The following is an 18,290-nucleotide window of genomic DNA, read 5'->3' as shown; positions in this document are numbered from 1 at the left end:
ACATTGCGTTATGAAAGTTGTAGTATATAATACTATGTACATCAAAGATTGTAGTGAATTAGTAAGTTTTCTTAAATTGATGATAATGTTTAAACGATAGTCACTTGATTGTTGGATTTCGGAGTTGTGACATGCCAAAGTACTGACGTTTGAAGTATTAATTTATTTTTTTTACTCATTTGTATTTTAAATAAAGAAGTGAAATTGAGTGACCAAATAAAGGACGCTTCATTGTTTTAATATATATTTTTATTTGAATAAAATATAATAAGATTTTGGTTAAATTGGCTGATGACATCGAGTTACCCCATTTTTGTATAATCATCCATATATGTATGGTTTTCACGCATAAACTACTGGACCCATTTTAATGACATTTAGCACACATATAGAGGGTAACTTGGATTAACACATAGGCTAGGTTTTATCCCGGAAATCCCACGGGAACGGGAGATACGCAGGTTTTCCTATGAAAACGCGGGTGAAGCCGTGGGCGGACAGCTAGTATTATATAATATGTAAAACATAGTACATACAGTGCTTCAAATAATAAGTAACAATTATTTATCAAGGTTAGGTTCTTACAATTATGCAACGCTGATTCGCAATTGAAGAATAATGAATAATGTCACGTAGGTACCTATATACATATAAATATTTATAATTACAACTGTTTTCCTAATTCATGAATATTAGTTGTAACATTGATTTCTCTAACGTAGCTTTGCTCCCGCGGCTTCGCTCGCTTCGTTTTGGCGACAGCCATTTAAAATACATATTTCCCCCTATTATGTTTGTAATTGTCATCAAAAGTAGCCTTTATGCTATACAATGATTCAGAAAACCTCTGTAATAATTTAACCTAAAAAAAAATTGTTTAAGCGCGAAAGCTGTACAAACAGACAGACAGACGTTTGCATGTAAGTATTCTAGACGCTTCATAGAGATCCATACGTTTCGGTTGTCAGCACCGACGATCAGCCGCCCAGCGAGCCACTAAACCAACCAAATGAGTTAATTTAGTATTCGGATGTTCATAACCATAAGTACCTATACTCTAACATATTTATAATATACCTACAAAGCGTATACTCACAGTAAATAATTTTATATGTTAAGCGGGGTAGAAAAGAACACACCTGACCAACTTGTTTTGCCTTTAAACCTATGTAGTGTGTACATTGGCAGGTGGATACCAGCTTCTATAATTAACAGACTATAAATATCTGTTTGCACATCGAAATTAAGAGCAACCGCAATGACAAATATTTGTTGTTATGAGGAAAATATACGAGGAATGCCAAATGGAAAATGTTAGTAAAATTTATAGCTTGTTTGATTTACAGTATATTTTGTTACTGGAGTTCAACAGGTCTAGTTACGAACTTAAATTCCTTCGTTTATTTTGGCTTTGTTATTAGTGAGGTACGTTAGTTTTCGTTTTTGTGTACGGATAGCATATGAAATTTTGTGCTTATTGAAGTTTTGAAGTCGATAGTGGTAAAATATATGATTAGGTTAGATTGTCCGCTGACTAGGTACCCACTTCGTTTGGAGTATAATTATGTATGTTTATGGGTTGATGAAGGAAATAAAGGTGTACACATAGTATAGATCAAATATGGTTTAGAGAAGGGTAAATTTCGAACCAGGAAACTAACATATCAGGGGGGTCACCGTGACGTCTTATACTGCTATGAGATATATTATTTTCTCTGGGGGACAGTGATAACGCTAGAAAACCTATATATAGTAGGTACTGTCATTTTTGCTCCCTGGGAATAATACTGCGTAACACATCATGGTACGGGGGCTGATGTGATGAGAATTCCCGTGAATATAGGTAGAGGTGCTGAGCCTAGTCTGTCCAGATGCGTAAGAAATTCTATCCTATCAGATTATGTAAGTGGTTATAAAGTGCATATGTATATATTTGTATAGTTCTGCGTTTGGATAGTGCACTTATGGACTTTGAACTCTGCTTACATTTGCTACCATTTCCGAAATCCCGGCATCAGACTTGTTCATTGAGCCAAGCGATGCAGATGTTAGCAACTTAAATATTTCTCCGTAGCTATAAGTGTATAATTTTGATGCAAATATCGACACGTACTTCGTTTTATTTTACATATATCAAGGTGCTTCTTCCTCGTACAACTGTACATAATATGTCGACTGTCGTTATCTCAAGTAAAATGCAAAATGCAAAAATGCAGATTTGTCGAATGCTGTGTTATTGAGAGAGGCGTAGTAGATACGCACGTTACTGCTATGTCGTTTGAAATATTTTATACACTGGCCAGGGTGTCCTAGTTATTTTTATTGGATATTTATGTAAACGAAGTTTTATTAACTTTGAGTTAAATAGAAGTTTTGATTTTGATCATTGTGAGATTCGTGTATGCATTCATTGAAATAAGATCAGTTTGTTTATTACGTTCTCAAAAGTATAAAAATCGAGTACGACTTATAGGCTAAGAACACACGAAGCGATTTGTCCCGTGCCCGCTGCGGTCGTGGAACGGCGGTTTTATTTCTAAACTCACTAGACCGGTGGATTTGCGCGGTTTCGCAGGCGTCACTGAGATAATCGCCCGCAAACTTGGCGGGTGATGATTGCAAGACGACGGGTTGAAACGGTTAGAAAATAAAGAAACATTTATTTTTACAAGGTCCAAAAACTTAAACTATCAGTTAAGTTCTACCCCGCTACTGCGGTTGCCTGCCAGCGCTCACAAGCGCGCGGCCGTAACCGGAGGCGCGATTCTTCATTCTAGAAGTAACCCGACGCTACCTACCACGGGACCCACAAACAACCGTGCCCGCTGCGGGTGTACAACGCGTCGTGAAGTGAGTTCTTAATTATCATATAAATCTGTGGACTCACAATCTGCGGACCTTTAAATCGGGACTACGCGGTATAAGATCGCTCCGTGAGTTCTTAGCCTTAGATTACTAGAAAAATAAGGGGTCCAATTTTTCTTTTATGTCCAGTTCAGTCCAGTTTCAGTCCTTGTTATTATGAGATCACATATTATGCTATTGCATATCTTAAAGATGTGTAATTATTTTAAAAAGCGGTCAAAATATCCAACAATTCCTATTAAAGTAGGCAATATAGGTATTAGACCGGGAGATACTGACACAAAATTTCGAGTCATTTGTAACAGGATGGCCGGTTCTACAGGGGTCTTAGTACGCAATGACAAAAAGAAAAATGATGGTGTGAACGCTGGTACCGGTGCGTTAGTCGCGTGGGCGTTAGTCGAACTCGTCGGAAAAATAGCGAAAGTCAAACGATTTGTAACACAAAAATTTTAGAATTTACCGATAGCCCATAAAAAAGAAGTAGGCGGTAGTGTCATGCCATACTTTTCCGGTATGACTTACAGCCCGCCATACCGACGCGAATGTGTTGATTTAAAAAAACAATTATTCAACCATTTGTACCAAGCTAACTTTTGCACAGGTAACCATCGTCGTGCAGCCATTTACGAAAATCGCCATGCCATACTTTTCGGACGATTCCAAATGGTCGCCATACCGCCGAAAATCTGCAAATTTTTTTATTTCGCCTATCTTTTTGTACCAGTATTGCATTTGGCTTTTTGGAGAGTATTTGATAAAATGTGACCATTATTATATTTGCCATACTTCTAGTAGGGGGAAAAAGTGCTGTCATACTTGAAAAATAAATTTATTATTAATTTATATAAGTGAAGATTTCCAACACTTTGATTTTTTGTATTGAGTAAAATGTAAACAAACGTTGGTAAACCAATAAATAAATAAATAAATAAATAAAACACCTAGATCTTTGAAATTTTGTATTTATATTCGTTGATCCTCAAACTTACAGGAAAAATAAGTGCCATACTGTTACAAATCGTTTGACTTTCGCTATTTTCCGACGAGTTCGACTAACGCCCACGCGACTAAGCCGCCGGTACCAGCGTTCACACCATCATTTTTCTTTTTGTCATTGCGTACTAAGAACCCTGTAGAACCGCCATCCTGTTACAAATGACTCGAAATTTTGTGTCAGTATCTCCCGGTCTATATATTATTGTTGTAAGCATCTGTCGAACTCACATGTGCTAAATAGCAATATTACGAATGCCTTTGTGTTTCAAACTTTCAAGGCTCTCTATATTTAGCGGTTATGTACTCGACAAATTAATTATCATCAATATTATAATACAAGGCTAAGAAATTTCATTTTAATATCAGTAAATATAATTCATGTAACAAGTAAATGAAATATCTAATATTGTTATAAAAATACCTAATATGTATAATTAATTAATAACATCATTGATATTTATTCTTTATGCCTTTGCTCTCAAAGTTATTCACTATTTTTCTTTAATTAATGTGATTTTCCATTGTGTTATGATACTACATTAAATCATGATTACACTCCTAAAGCACAAATGTGTTTCGGACATCAACTACTATTGCATTAGGAAGAGTCCGGCGGAAGGACTTCCGGATTTTTCGTTCAACAAAGACATCGTAATAACATCCTGTCAACATCCACCCCTGTAGTGTATACTTACTATACTTTTAAAACACACGAAAAAGTACAAAAAAACTGGCCAATTGCGAGTCGGACTCGCGCACGAAGGGTTCCGTACTATTTGGACCCCCCTTAATATATGTATACATATATTTTAATTTTTAGTATCTGTTGTTATAGCGGCAACGGAGACACATCAGTCATCATTTGTGAAAATTTCAGCTTTCTAGCTATCACGGCTTATGAGATACAGCCTGGAGACAGACAACGAAGTCGCAGTAATACAATAGGGTCCCGTTCCCGTTTCGGTACGGAACCCTAAAAACAATCCTAATTGGTTTAGCTGTTCACTGTGAAAACGTAACAGACAAATTGACCGGAAGTGTATCGGTGCATATAGTTATTTCGCGAGAAATTGTGTTCTTACAAATATTGATGAAGTTTGGGTACAGTCTAATTGGTAGAGTAGTTTTTATTTGAAGTTAATAATATAATAATAGTTTAAAAAAACTAAAAAACACGCTTTTTATAGAAAACCGAACTAAAAAATAAAAAATTTTATCAAATTAGTGTATTGTCATCGGTCCTCAATAAATCTACAAAGTTTGAACGAAATCTGGCCGTTTAAAGTGGGTCAAAATCGCGCCCAAAGAAGTCGGTTACAAACAAACATACAGGTGAAGCGTGTAAAAAGAAAATTAAAAGCGTGAAGCTAATATAAAGCGTGTAAATATAAAATAAGCATTTTATGCGAGGGCACGATGTTTTCTCGCTTAAAATATATAATAATATCGCATTTTTTCTTCATTATAAACGCGAAAGTTTTGAAAAATAAGTATGTTTAGGCAATAATATCTAATAATACCCTTTTCACGCAATAATATCTAATTGGATCTCTATGAAAATGCAGAGATAGTCGATAAATTATTATAGTATGTACTAGCACAAATACTATTCATAACCCGAGCAACACGCGAGTGACGCTACGGGTTCCAACCTCTAGATCATACTTTTTCTCACTGTATGAAATTACATACATTAAAACCTGGATTAGCATATATATTATACGCTACTATCCAGGTACTATGTGATCGTTTATAGCTAGTAGACATCTTGCCTTACAGTACCACGAGCCTCAGGTTGCAACTTTAAGTTTACGTGTGTAAGTGCTGCACTTGACCGCATTTGAGCCAACGTTCCGCTGTTGCAGAGCTGGTGGGAACCTCAACTGGCGTGTAACGTCTCACTCTAGTCATCTGAACTGTAATTGACCGAGGACCGGTTCATGTTTGCAACTGGCTGGCCGTTATTTACTACCAAATGCAGGTTAAGTGCAAATATTGTTGCAGTTGTAGAAATGGTGTAAATTTGATGTGGTTAGGTAACACAATAAGCGGCTAGGATAGCACAAGATGTAATCTATAGTAATATTATAAAGCTGAAGAGTTTGTTTGTTTGTTTGTTTGTTTGAACGCGCTAATCTCGGGAACTACTGGGCCGATTTGAAAAATTCTTTCGGTGTTAGATAGCCCATTTATCGAGGAAGGTTATATTATAGGCTACTGGCTATAAATCATCACGCTACGACCAACAGGGGTGGAGCCACGGGGGTGAAACCGCGCGGAGCAGCTAGTGGTAATATATTTGAAAAGGCACCACTTAAAATTGATAGATTACTAATAGAATATAATTGTAGATTTCTCTTGCGTTAGGACAAAAATTTGGCACTTTATAAAATTTTACGGATGAGCTAAAATCATAGTATTTTAAAAATATGCTCAACGTAGCTTTTTTTAGAAACAATATGCATCAAGGTTATTGAAATAGACTATAGAGGGATGTGATATCGAGTGACGAGAAATGGCATCGTTCCAAGATTTCGGTACTACTTGTCTACGTCACTGGTGTGTGCTGACATAATATTTGGAAAAATGAAGAATAAAAATGTAAAGAACTCACGTGTATCTTGAAAAACTGTTTACAATATAGGAATAAACATACCTGAGTGAATAGGTACCTATTATTGATGGATCGTTTTTGTAAGTATTATATACCAAGTTCCCAAAACACATAGGATAATTCATTTACCACCTATATTTCAATAATCCTTCTATCTCCAGTCTCGAATAAAAAGCCTCCGTCTCTTGATGACAACAATAGACCTCTTTTAACTTTGTCCGGCGGCGAAACTAGACTTCATCTAACATAGAAGGCTAATCGCTTATCACTGAAGAAAATCTATCAGCGTAATATCTCATACAAGTATTATCATATAAGCCTTTCACATAATACACTAGAGCCTAATAAAGCCTTGTCGTACCTGTAGTGACCATGAAATTATGTACAATTTTAAAAATTTAATAGCGCTTCTTAAAGAAGGCTTATTGAATAAACGAACGTTTGAAAGAGTTTAAAGTAGAGTTACAGTACTCCCAACAAACTGATAATGCGCATAAAATTCGTCACTGTTCGGCAACTGTCATATTCCCCGAGCCTCCGAAGACGATATGTATATAGAGTGGTTAAATGTATTTTCTTCATGCATAGTTTATTAGAATTATTATGAGTTTTATTGTGATTTTATGGTAAAAGAGAAAAGTAACGAAATTTGTTTCGATAATTCAATGTAAGTTAATAGCGAGGTTAAGCCACACGATTGCGAATATATATTTGTTGTATTGATTTACTTGTAAAATTCAATACTTAGAACTATTAAAGTGTCTTACTAAAGCTGGCGTAATGATGGATGTATTTCAAACTCGGGTTTACATTTAAATTGTTTAAATCTAATCATTAAAATCTCAGTCCAAAGGATTTACAGAATCAGGGATTATCTCTATTTCTGATATCGTAGAATGATCAGAACTTTCATTATGCTCTTAGTCTATAGATAGCTAAATGCAATCGGATAATAGCCGTCCATCCTCATGGATTGCAACCCTTCCATTACATGTAGGTTACTGTGACGCCACCCCGCTATGGGTGACGTAAGTACTTTTAACTATATTATCATATTCACTTGTTCTGTGAAAGTGGTAACGTTTTGCTGTGTACTTTTTGTTATAGTGTGGATTAATTTTGAAGGTTTGTCTTGGATTATTTTTGTGTTTCTATTGATGTTGTTTGGTGTGAGCATGGTTATGGGATTAGGTGGTATTGCAAACATATAATTTGATTTAGAATAAAGGTAAATTTAATATTATTTAAATAGGTAATAATAATTAATTAATCGTAATCTCTAAATGAGTGTACATTAACTTATTTTTATAATAGCTAAAATAGGAGGGTTTTTTTATATTATAAAGAGACCAATTAAATAGATACTTATAATATCTTTTGATTGGATAATTCATTTAATGCTATTTTCGAAATTTTTATGCACATATGAACAAATGCCTCCATCTTTTTTGCTGCGGAATCAAATTATAATAATCCCTTTTAATATTTATATTAAAAACTTAATTATCTTTAAAAAAGAAACCATACATTTTTTAAATAAAATTCCGATGGATAGTCAAAATTGTGTTATCGGGTTATTCAAGTGACAGTATTAGAAATTCCCTAATGCACTTATGTAGGGTGTCAGCTCATGCCATAAACCTATTACGATACTCTAGCTTTCTGTTTATATTATATTACAACCTTATTGCACACGGCTTCGCTTGCTTCCTCGTGCTATGGGTATGATAAATTACAAAAAAAGAGCGTGAGTGCCGAGCACACGTGTTAGAAGTGGTCCGGGAGCCAGCAGCAGATTTTATGACCAAGTTCCTCTCAAGCGGTAATTAGTAAAATGCATCAAAGAATAGTATTATGAAGCCTCGTGAACGTCAGCTGGAGCTCGGTTGGGGGGAAGAGCGGTTGTAGCCTCCCGTATCAGCTGACGGTTTTTCCACCAAGATACAGCCAGCTGACATATATATTTATCCACAGTTACATATAAGCTATCATCAGGTAAATTTTTGTTTGAGAGGAAATAACGGAAAATAAATTTTTCTTTAAATTTAACTTTCATGTTCGAGACACCAGCTGACGTATAATACACCATGTTGTAACCAGCTGACTATTTCTTTTCGTTGAGATATTGGGTTAGCTACAATTTGACAAATTTTTAGCTGAGAGGAAATGAATGAATGAATGTATTTTTTTTCCTATGTGCGTGGGAGGCTACAACCGCTCACCCCCCCAACCGAGCGCCAGCTGACGTTCACGAGGCTTTATAATACTATACTCTCATGCGTCTGACGAATTATCTCTTGAGAGGAAATAGTTAACCAAATTTGCACCTGGCTCCCTAACCAAAGTGATTTTTCTTTGGCAAGATTCAAAGATACCAAAATCGTCGCATTACTTTATGACGTGACGGTATTGCCATGACGCGACCTTGAAATTTTACTCTCAATGCGCCTAAAGAAGTTTCATATTCAACTATATTTGAAAGAATTGTTATCGTTATCTAGAAACTTCTAAAATATTCTTGTCGAATTTAATTATAGGTCGTCCACGTTCAAATTACACCAGGGTTACACTTGACAAATAATGATAACTACTATTTTGTTAGAAGTCGAACTACTGACATAATTACGTATTCTGGACGTAATATGGATGACATCCTTCCGTCATACTAAATAATATCCGTTACTTTTGACGGAATGTGGGAACGGTTAATGTGCAATCAAGTTATAAGTGTAATTGTATGTAATTAATGTGGCAAAGCTGGGAATTTAATATCGATTCATTAGAAAACCTTATTTCTAAGTCTAGTTTTAATTCTACTTAGAGCGGATTTTATATCCAGGCTGTCCAGATAGATTTATAAATAATAAAACTGTATAGTTTAATCTATAATATAAAAATGAATCCCAAAATGTGTTGGTAAGCGCATAACTCGAGAAAGGGTGGACCGATTTCGTTAATTCTTTTTTTATTATATTCCTTGAAGTACGAGGATGGTTTTTACGTAGAGAAAACGTAAATATGTACCACGGGCGAAGCCGGGGCGGACTGCTAGTTATTTTAAAAATTGTCAGGATATTATATGATTTGCTATGAAACTTATACGTGTAGCATGCAAATATGTTTTATGTTCGTGCGTAGGAAATACACTAGAGTACTATAATTTTACAATTATTTTAAATAGGCTCAGTTAATTCAAACACATTTGCACGAGTATACTACACATGATACATACCTATGTTAAAAATTATAATATATTTTACGTTAATAGAATTAAATTAATTAAATAAATATTTCAGAACATTTTTCACACACGGCACGATCTGATCCCATACCAAGCTTTTCGCTTGTGTTATGGAAACCTAATGGCTGAGAAACATACATAATAATTTACATTTAAATTTAAATAAATACTTCAATATAGATAATTAACTCCCAGACACAGATTAAACATCGATGTTCATCACACAAATATTTGGAATCAAACCCACGAGCTCTGACTTGGAAGGCAGGGTCAATGCCAACCAAGCCAACCAGTCAGTAATATATTATGTATTATGTAAAATTATTTATTATTTTTACATAAGATATTTATTAATGCTATCGCCAATCGCCATAGGTTATCTTTCTCACAAAATACTGTGATACCAATGATAATGATATACCTGAGTCTTATCGTATTAAACTAGAATTGTTAAGGGCCTTCTTATTAAGTTGATTCCTTCCGAATAGAAATTAAAATTGCCATAAAGCATACTTGCGTTCTCGATAATATTAGTTACGAACGTAAGAATAAAATTAGAAGTGAAAAATCTTAAAAATTGCACAATTTATGAAAGCTATATATATAATATAAAATATTCCTTCAAAGGACAACCTGTATGCCAACCCTGCTCCTCAATGAAATGAATTTGAAGTATTTTCACTCAAGATGATATAAAAGAACAATACCTTCAAATTAACTACTCTCCACATATTTTCTATATGAGAGGAGTAAGCAATTTCTGCGGTATTCAATTTATGGTCTTACTAGATACCTATAGACCGCGGTTTTGTTCGCGTGATATCATTGTAGTAGCCTATGAGCTATAACAGATAATTGTATGTTTAATTTTTTTATAACATTTATCTAGGGCATGCACCCGGGTTTACCCGGTTCCGAAAAACCCGGGTAAACCCGGGTTTTTTGATGATCTTGAGAACCGGGTCTGAATAGTATGAAACCCGGTTCTCCCGGTTCCGACCAAAATATTAAAATATAAAGTATTATTTATATTTTGCTGCATTATTTTAACAAATTTATTCTATCTAGCAACGTCAGACTCACGCGCATCGCGAATTTTCGTGCCACGCCTCATGCGTGGCTCTGATTGGTTGTCTAACCTTAGATGCTATAAGTTTCCTAAGGGTGTATGACCAAAAAAAAAACAATCAGGCTTCGAAAATGACAAAAATTAGTCTACTGAAATATTTTTATTAGATTTGTCGTGAATTTGAAAAGCTGTTGACTTTACTGTTTCATATAATGATCCAGTCATGTTTTTGTTTTTGGTATCAAGCTGAAATTTATATCGAATACTCAAGTCTTCGGTCCCTTGATGCTGTGAAAAAATCAAACTCACAAGCCAACGCATCAAAAGATACTTACAGCCGTAAATGCTGAAAATTTTCGCAAATTTCGACATTCGACTCAAAACCTACAGGGTACTTCTCAAGAACACAGAGCCTTTAAATTTGGTAAAAGTAACGTCTTATAACACAGATAAAGGAAAAATTGCTAGAAACATAAATTTTAAAGTTACAACATTATAAAAAAACCGGCTAAGTGCGAGTCGGACTCGCGCACCGAGGGTTCCGTACAAATAAGTTTTAAATTATTAAAAAAAAATATATTATGTGATGTAACTAAAAATTTATGGTTTACGTAATTTTTCCTTTATCTATGCTATAAGACGTTGCTTCGTACCAAATTTCAAGATTCTGAGTTCACGGGAAGCAGGTTTTGATTCCCTTGCAAGTGTCGAAAATATGCTGCATAAACGGCTGTATCTTTTGATTGCGTTGGCTTAGAAGTTTGATTTTTTCACAGCTTCAAGGGACAGTAGACTTGAGTAATTGATATAAATTTCAGCTTCATACCTCCACGCGTTCCTGAGAAAAAGGGTCTTGACAGACGGACCGACGGACGGACAGACGGACAACAAAGTGATCCTATAAGGGTTCCGTTTTTTCCCTTTGAGGTACGGAACCCTAAAAATAGGTTTGTTCGGAGCCCTCGGAGCGCGAGTCCGACTCGCACTTGGCCGGTTTTTTGCTTTACAGTTTACAGTTAATGAATAAGGTTTAAGTTTATATGTGATATTATGATAACAAGGTACTTTTATAAGACTGATAAATAAAGAGAAGTATTGAAATTTTGTTTCTTTATTAATTTAATAAAATAAGACACAAGCCGCGTAAAATAAAAGGCCCATCAGGTACTTTTACAGTTACTTTTGTTTAATTTCGTATTTTTTTCCGAGGTATTATAAAAGAACCGGGTAACCCGGTTCTACCCGGTTCTGAGCTCGATTTGGAACCGGGTTTCAGAAACTTGGAACCGGACTCGGTTCTGCATGCCCTACATTTATCCAAATGCGAATATTTGTGAGATTATGTTCTGCTATTTTATCCAACATTTTAACTCATTTGGTAGACCTTAAAATTAACCACTTGCTAATTAAATCCAAGTCCAAGAAGAATCCAGATTATTATTTATCTGAGATAAATTTATCTCTGTACCAAATTTTATCCGGTTGGGGCAGCTGCTTTTGTGTGAAAAAGCAGCAAACATCCATCCATCAAGAATCACAATCTTTTATTTCGAAATAAATTTAGGTTTGAAATACCTTCCGTATTGCTGTATAACTTCAATCGTACATAATTATTATTTTACTCTATTTTATTTCACTTCCACGTATGGAAGCTTTAGTACTATCGGTGAACCCATGGTTAATTATGTTACAATTATTGCCTCGGGAATTCATGAAAAGAACGTAGACGTCCTAAAAAGACCGCCACAGCAAATGCAATAACATTTTTGTTGCTATTAGTATGCTGTGGTGCCTACAGGTAGCCCAATCAGTCCTTCCTATTGTCCATCATAAAAACCATCTATTTCCAAGCAATATCTCATCAACAAATACTGAATAGGTTTGTTTTAGGGATCCTATAGTTTCAAAAGGGCACGTACACCATGGCGGACCTATACAGGGGGTTATTGAAAAACACAATTACCTTTCGACACGGCTATGCATCCGACTTGATTTACATACCTTTGAATTTTATACTCTGTGCTGTCAAAATGACATTTCACGCATATCGCCCGCCATGTTCCGTATTCATGCCTCTCAATAGCTCGGACAAATTGCAAAAAACAGTAAGAGAGTTTCCAAACAACGTTGGTTGCTATGCAATATATTCTGGTACAACGATATTATAAGTTAGAAGTTGTATATACATATAGTTTATTAGCGCTTTGCGAGTGGCACAGTGGCTAATTAGCCAGAATTTACATCGATTGTCTCTTTTTCGCTCACTATATTTGAATTATGCCATCTTACTTTGACGTCGTATCTGCGTAAATGTGCCGTTTTTGAAGATCGAACGTTGGTAACCTCTACATCTTTTTACACATACCATTGTTCTGGAACGTTCGATATCATTCCAGAACTATCTGTAATCGAAATTACAGACGTGGAATTGTCAAAGACGGTTTATAACGCCTTGATGGTTATGGTAAATGGTAATGCACAAATAACATTGCTATTATAGAACATTGAGATTGGCAATCGGATCTGTGGAGTACGTAGCGTATTACTTCAATTAGGTATTCCCGTACATGGAATAATTAGCACTTAGTTCGTTTTTAGCACAGTTTTAGTCTGTTAGTAGACGTGTAAATATAAATAAGCAGTTTTGATGATGATGATGATGATTATAGTAATAAAAAAAAAATAAAAAATAAAAACTTTATTGTACAATGCACAGATATAAAATACAATAATATACAAAATGAATCTTCACCGTGCAAATTGGCGGCCTTATCGCTTTGAAGCGATTTCTTCCAGGCAACCTTGGGATATAGGAAAATGAAAAGATTGAAAAAGGTAGATAGTGCATATACAAGGAGTGAATACAAATAAATATAATAGATATGAGTAAGTTATAAAATTACATATAACATAAGAAATAAAGAAAAACGTGCAGAAGAGGATATAAAAAATTTCAAGTAGAGAAATAGGTAAAACAGAACAGATACAGAATGACTATGAGGACAGATAATATTTTTTAATTGCAGCTTTAAAACTATTTAAAGTTTGCGCTTGCTTTATTGCGGTTGGTAGGGAGTTCCACAATCTTACGGCTTGCACGGTAAAAGATGAATCATAAAATTTGGAGATGTGAGCAGGCATACAAAGCGTAAGATTGTTAGAGGAGCGAAAATTACATTCATGAGACGAGCCCATAAATATAAATCTCTTTTTTAAGTAGGAAGGAGTTCTGGGATCGAAAAGGATTGAGTACAGGAGGGACAGGATATGCGTATTCCGGCGAAGGCGGATAGGAAGCCATCTGAGTTGTGAGCGGAAGTCTGAGATATGGTCGAACTTGCGAAGACCAAAGATAAATCTTATCGCAAAATTTTGAAGGCGTTCTAATTTGTTTAACTGCTCCTCAGTAAGGTCTAAGTAGCTTGCATCAGCATAGTCGAGGATAGGAAGAAGCAAAGATTGTGCAAGCAAAATTTTCGTGGATATGGGCAAAAAATTGCGCAAACGTCTTAGCATTGCAGCAACACCAAAAATCTTACGACTAACGAGATTAATTTGCTCTGTCCAGGACAGGGTTTGGTCGAGAGTAATACCAAGGTTCTTTACAGTAGAGTGTAAGCTATTTGAACCCCCTCAATCGAGATCTTAGGTAGATCTGCAACAGAAACTCTGGAGATGTAATAAGGGCTACCTATTACGATTGCTTGGGTTTTATTTGGATTTATATTCAGTCCATATTTATGAGTCCAGCTTACAATAGTCCTAAGATCTTCATTTACACATCTTATTTCTTGTTCTAGACTGTCTATAGTAGAATGCCTATAAATCTGAACATCGTCTGCATATCTCTGCGTCTGCGTCTCGTAGTAGAGAGAAGATATATTAGAAGTTATGGAATTGATAAAAATACTGAAAAGGAGGGGTGACAACACGCCGCCTTGCGGAATGCCAGCAGTAACATCACACCAAGAGGAATACGTATTATCAACACGGATACACTGCCGACGTCCTTGCAAGTAGCTACGAAACCAATCCAACACTGCAGGAGATATATTAAGAGAACTAAGCACAGCTAACAAAATATCAAAATCAACAGTGTTGAAAGCATTAGAAAAATCTAAAAGAGTGAGAATTGTTAGCTGCTTATTATCCATTGCTAGGCGAATATCGTCTGTAACCTTGACAAGAGCAGTGACCGTGCTATGTCCATGAAACCGGATTGTAGAGGATCCAAGAGGGAGTTTCTCGTTAGAAAAGAGCACAGCTGCCGTTGCACCATTTTTTCGAGAATTTTAGAAAGGAAGGGGAGAATGGATATTGGGCGGTATTCGGAAAAACAGGAAGGATTGTTCTTTTTAGGGAGTGGGATAATATGAGCATCCTTCCATGCTTGAGGGAAACTAGCGGATGATATAGAGAAATTAAGGATGTGTGATATGATAGGAGTGACTATGTCAAGGATAGGTAAAATCATAGCCCGGCCAATACTGTCACAGCCCATAGCATACGAAGCAATGGACAATATGTTCATATCACTGTCAGTGACTTTCGGTAACTTCATAAATCGTGCTTTAAAAGGATGAAAAGTCGTTAATTTCTATGTGAATAGCTTCTCGTCCTGTCCGTCTTGATGGAGATCGTTTGATCTGTGATATAAATGTTTATTTCGATCGTTTGATCTAAATGTTTATTTAATTAATATTTAAAGTATGTAAGAATTCTTCAAGAAACTCGTAATTAAATAGCTGGAATAATATTACCTTATTTTTTACATATAAATTTATAGTGATAATGAACAACCGAATTCAAAGAAAGTAAATATTACCTTTATGAATCTACTAGATTTCCGCCCGCGGCTTCGCCCGCGTTTGCAAAGGAAAACCCGCATAGTTCCCGTTCCCGTGGGATTTCCGGGATAAAAACTATCCTATGTGTTAATCCAAGTTACCCTCTATATGTGTGCTAAATTTCATTGTAATCGGTTCAGTAGTTTTTACGTGAAAGAGTAACAAACATCCATACATCCTTACAAACTTTCGCCTTTATAATATACTAGATTTCCGCCCGCGGCTTCGCCCGCGTTTTCAAAGGAAAACCCGCATAGTTCCCGTTCCCGTGGGATTTCCGGGATAAAACCTATCCTATGTGTTAATCCAAGTTACCCTCTATATGTGTGCTAAATTTCATTGTAATCGGTTCAGTAGTTTTTACGTGAAAGAGTAACAAACATCCATACATCCATACATCCATACATCCTTACAAACTTTCGCCTTTATAATAGTATTGAGATATATATAATATATATAGATATAGATATATAGATATATAGATATATAGATATTAGATTAGAAGATATTAGATGATTATACATATAAGGCCTTACATGATTTTACTAGATATCTATTAAATTACTACAGATATGGATAATTACAGCTGTCTACTTTGATAAAGTCAAACTCCTACTAAAATATAATAGCGTAATTTAAATTAGTAGGTGCTATAGTATACTGTAGGTGTTCGTTCACATGAATCGACTTCGCTACGCATTTGAGTGCTTTTAATGCAACTTTTAATAAAGAATGTCGTAAGGCTTTATCCATAAATAGATATCATTTCAAATGGTACCTAGGTACACTACAACCACCTTAACCACCTACAACTGAATAAATTGAGACCGAATTTTGAATGAAATATTGAAATGCTTTGTCTCGAAACTAATCATTTAAGTAGGTGTATATTAATGTATCAATTAGGTAGATTTTTAGAGGTATTTTTTTTTTATTCAAAAAAATGTAAAAAATATATAGGTATATATATTTTTTAATATTATACTATTCTTATCAATTATCCACAACGATATTTCAAAGTTGCGAACAGACTTCGTGTGCGAATATGCAAAAATTGCGAGTCGTAACTTAATCACGGGCCAATTTTGGCGTCCCCAAATTATACTGCCTTCGGTCACTCGCGCCTCGCGGCCATAGGGGTGACTGCAGCCTGTAATAACAACGATATTGGTTCGCACATGCAATAAAATGTCAACCCAATAAACAATATCAAACCTATCGATACTGTAAACTATAAGAAAATAATTCAACGATTTCATTTCACATTCTGCTCTGATGGACGTAAATTAATCAAATATTGCGTCGTATTAACTATTTCCAGGAAAGGGAGGTCCTTATTCAACTATATATGTCGTTAATATTACTATATAGCGGAGGTTTAATGCCATTGGTCGGTGCATAGAGCCACTTCTGGAGCGACGCTAGGACCGTATCGGCGAGTGCATAGGGATGCTTTTGGTTATTTATCATCGTTGCACAAAATACGCATGCGCTTATGTGAACCGTTTTTAGTTTTAAAAGCACTAGCCTAGGTGTAGTCTTCTGGGGACGGCTCCGAAAGTCGGACCTTCGCGATTGCAGTTAAGTGCACCGTCGCTAATTCGCGGCGCGGGCTCTAACTGGTGTTGTGTGGGCCTAAGGCCTTAGGTAAGTTAAGGGTGCAACCGGGGACTAAATAAAATAAAATAAATCGGCTATTTTCCTTTTAAAATATAATTCGGCGTTTATTTTAACAGCAATCGCGATAAATTTTAAATATCAACTTGTTGAATGCGTCGGTAGTATAAAATTTAGTTTTTATCTTTCCGTCGGCGAATGAGGAATTTATTTTTTTCATAAATTCGCGTAACTACTGAAAAGTATTTGAATAAATTAATACGTTACTATTAAATTAATTCGCGATATTTTGTAATTTTAATTTTAAAAAATAAATATTCAGTTCCTATAAAAAATTTAAGCAAATGAAATTTTTAATAACGAACTTTACACGCGCCGTTATCTTTTTACACAATTTTAATTAACATTTAAATGATATAATAAAACGCTATATTTTTTTTACAATAAATTAAAAGTAAAAATTTATGAAAAGCCAACAGAATAAAGTAACTTCGGGAAAATTTTTACACGTTTGTTTGTTTGCACCGTCTCGCCGCTGCACAAAATTTCCAAGGCGGCGGTCGCGCGGCGCGGGTAAAAGTTTTTATTTTAGTTTCTGTTCTGTTTCACGATAAATGTGTAAACTGCATTGCAATATTTTAACGAGCTTGATTGGCGCAAGTTGAGTGAGTAAACGGAACTGTTTGAATGACAAACTCGTATTTTTTAACTAAATTTAATTTTTTATAAGGTTGCGGAATTTTTTTGTCGGTAAAATGACGGGAGATATTTTTCCTGAATTACAGAGGCTATGTTTTTGTGATATTTGGAATCATTTGTGTGAATAGAATTTAAAGTCCGATAAAAAGTCTCATTTCTAAATACTTGCTTAAAATTAAATACCTATACGAAAATACTAAAATTCTATTAAAAATACGACACATTGATTCAAAAGAATAGATATTTGTTACTTAATTACGTTTGAAAAATTAATAACACATATATAGGCTTCTTTTTATCCGGGAAGTGAGTAAAGAAAATTTTGCCAAGTTAGAAGGA

At 35.1% G+C, this 18,290-nt stretch overlaps 1 protein-coding gene across 4 annotated transcripts in view; it reads left to right on the top strand.

Annotated features, from left to right (window-relative positions):
* Positions 1-18,290, top strand: part of LOC149491488 (alpha-1,3-mannosyl-glycoprotein 4-beta-N-acetylglucosaminyltransferase A-like) — a 103,438-nt gene that overhangs the window by 7,761 nt on the left and 77,387 nt on the right. Inside the window, exon 1 of one of the 4 annotated variants that reach the window (XM_089697772.1) lies at positions 17,138-17,282. The exons of the other annotated variants lie outside the window; for them this stretch is intronic. The gene's annotated coding sequence lies outside the window, so the exon portion shown is untranslated. Of the gene's footprint in view, positions 1-17,137; positions 17,283-18,290 lie in introns of those variants that run through there. 4 annotated transcript variants of the gene reach the window in all.

This window comes from Colias philodice, chromosome 1 (assembly GCF_061535455.1).
Source record: "Colias philodice isolate Cphi_HAF_F1 chromosome 1, ilColPhil1 Martin Lab GWU primary, whole genome shotgun sequence".
Classification (NCBI taxonomy): domain Eukaryota; kingdom Metazoa; phylum Arthropoda; class Insecta; order Lepidoptera; family Pieridae; genus Colias; species Colias philodice.
The sequence above is the reverse complement of the archived record's forward strand: the minus strand, read 5'-3'. Positions and strand labels throughout refer to the sequence as shown.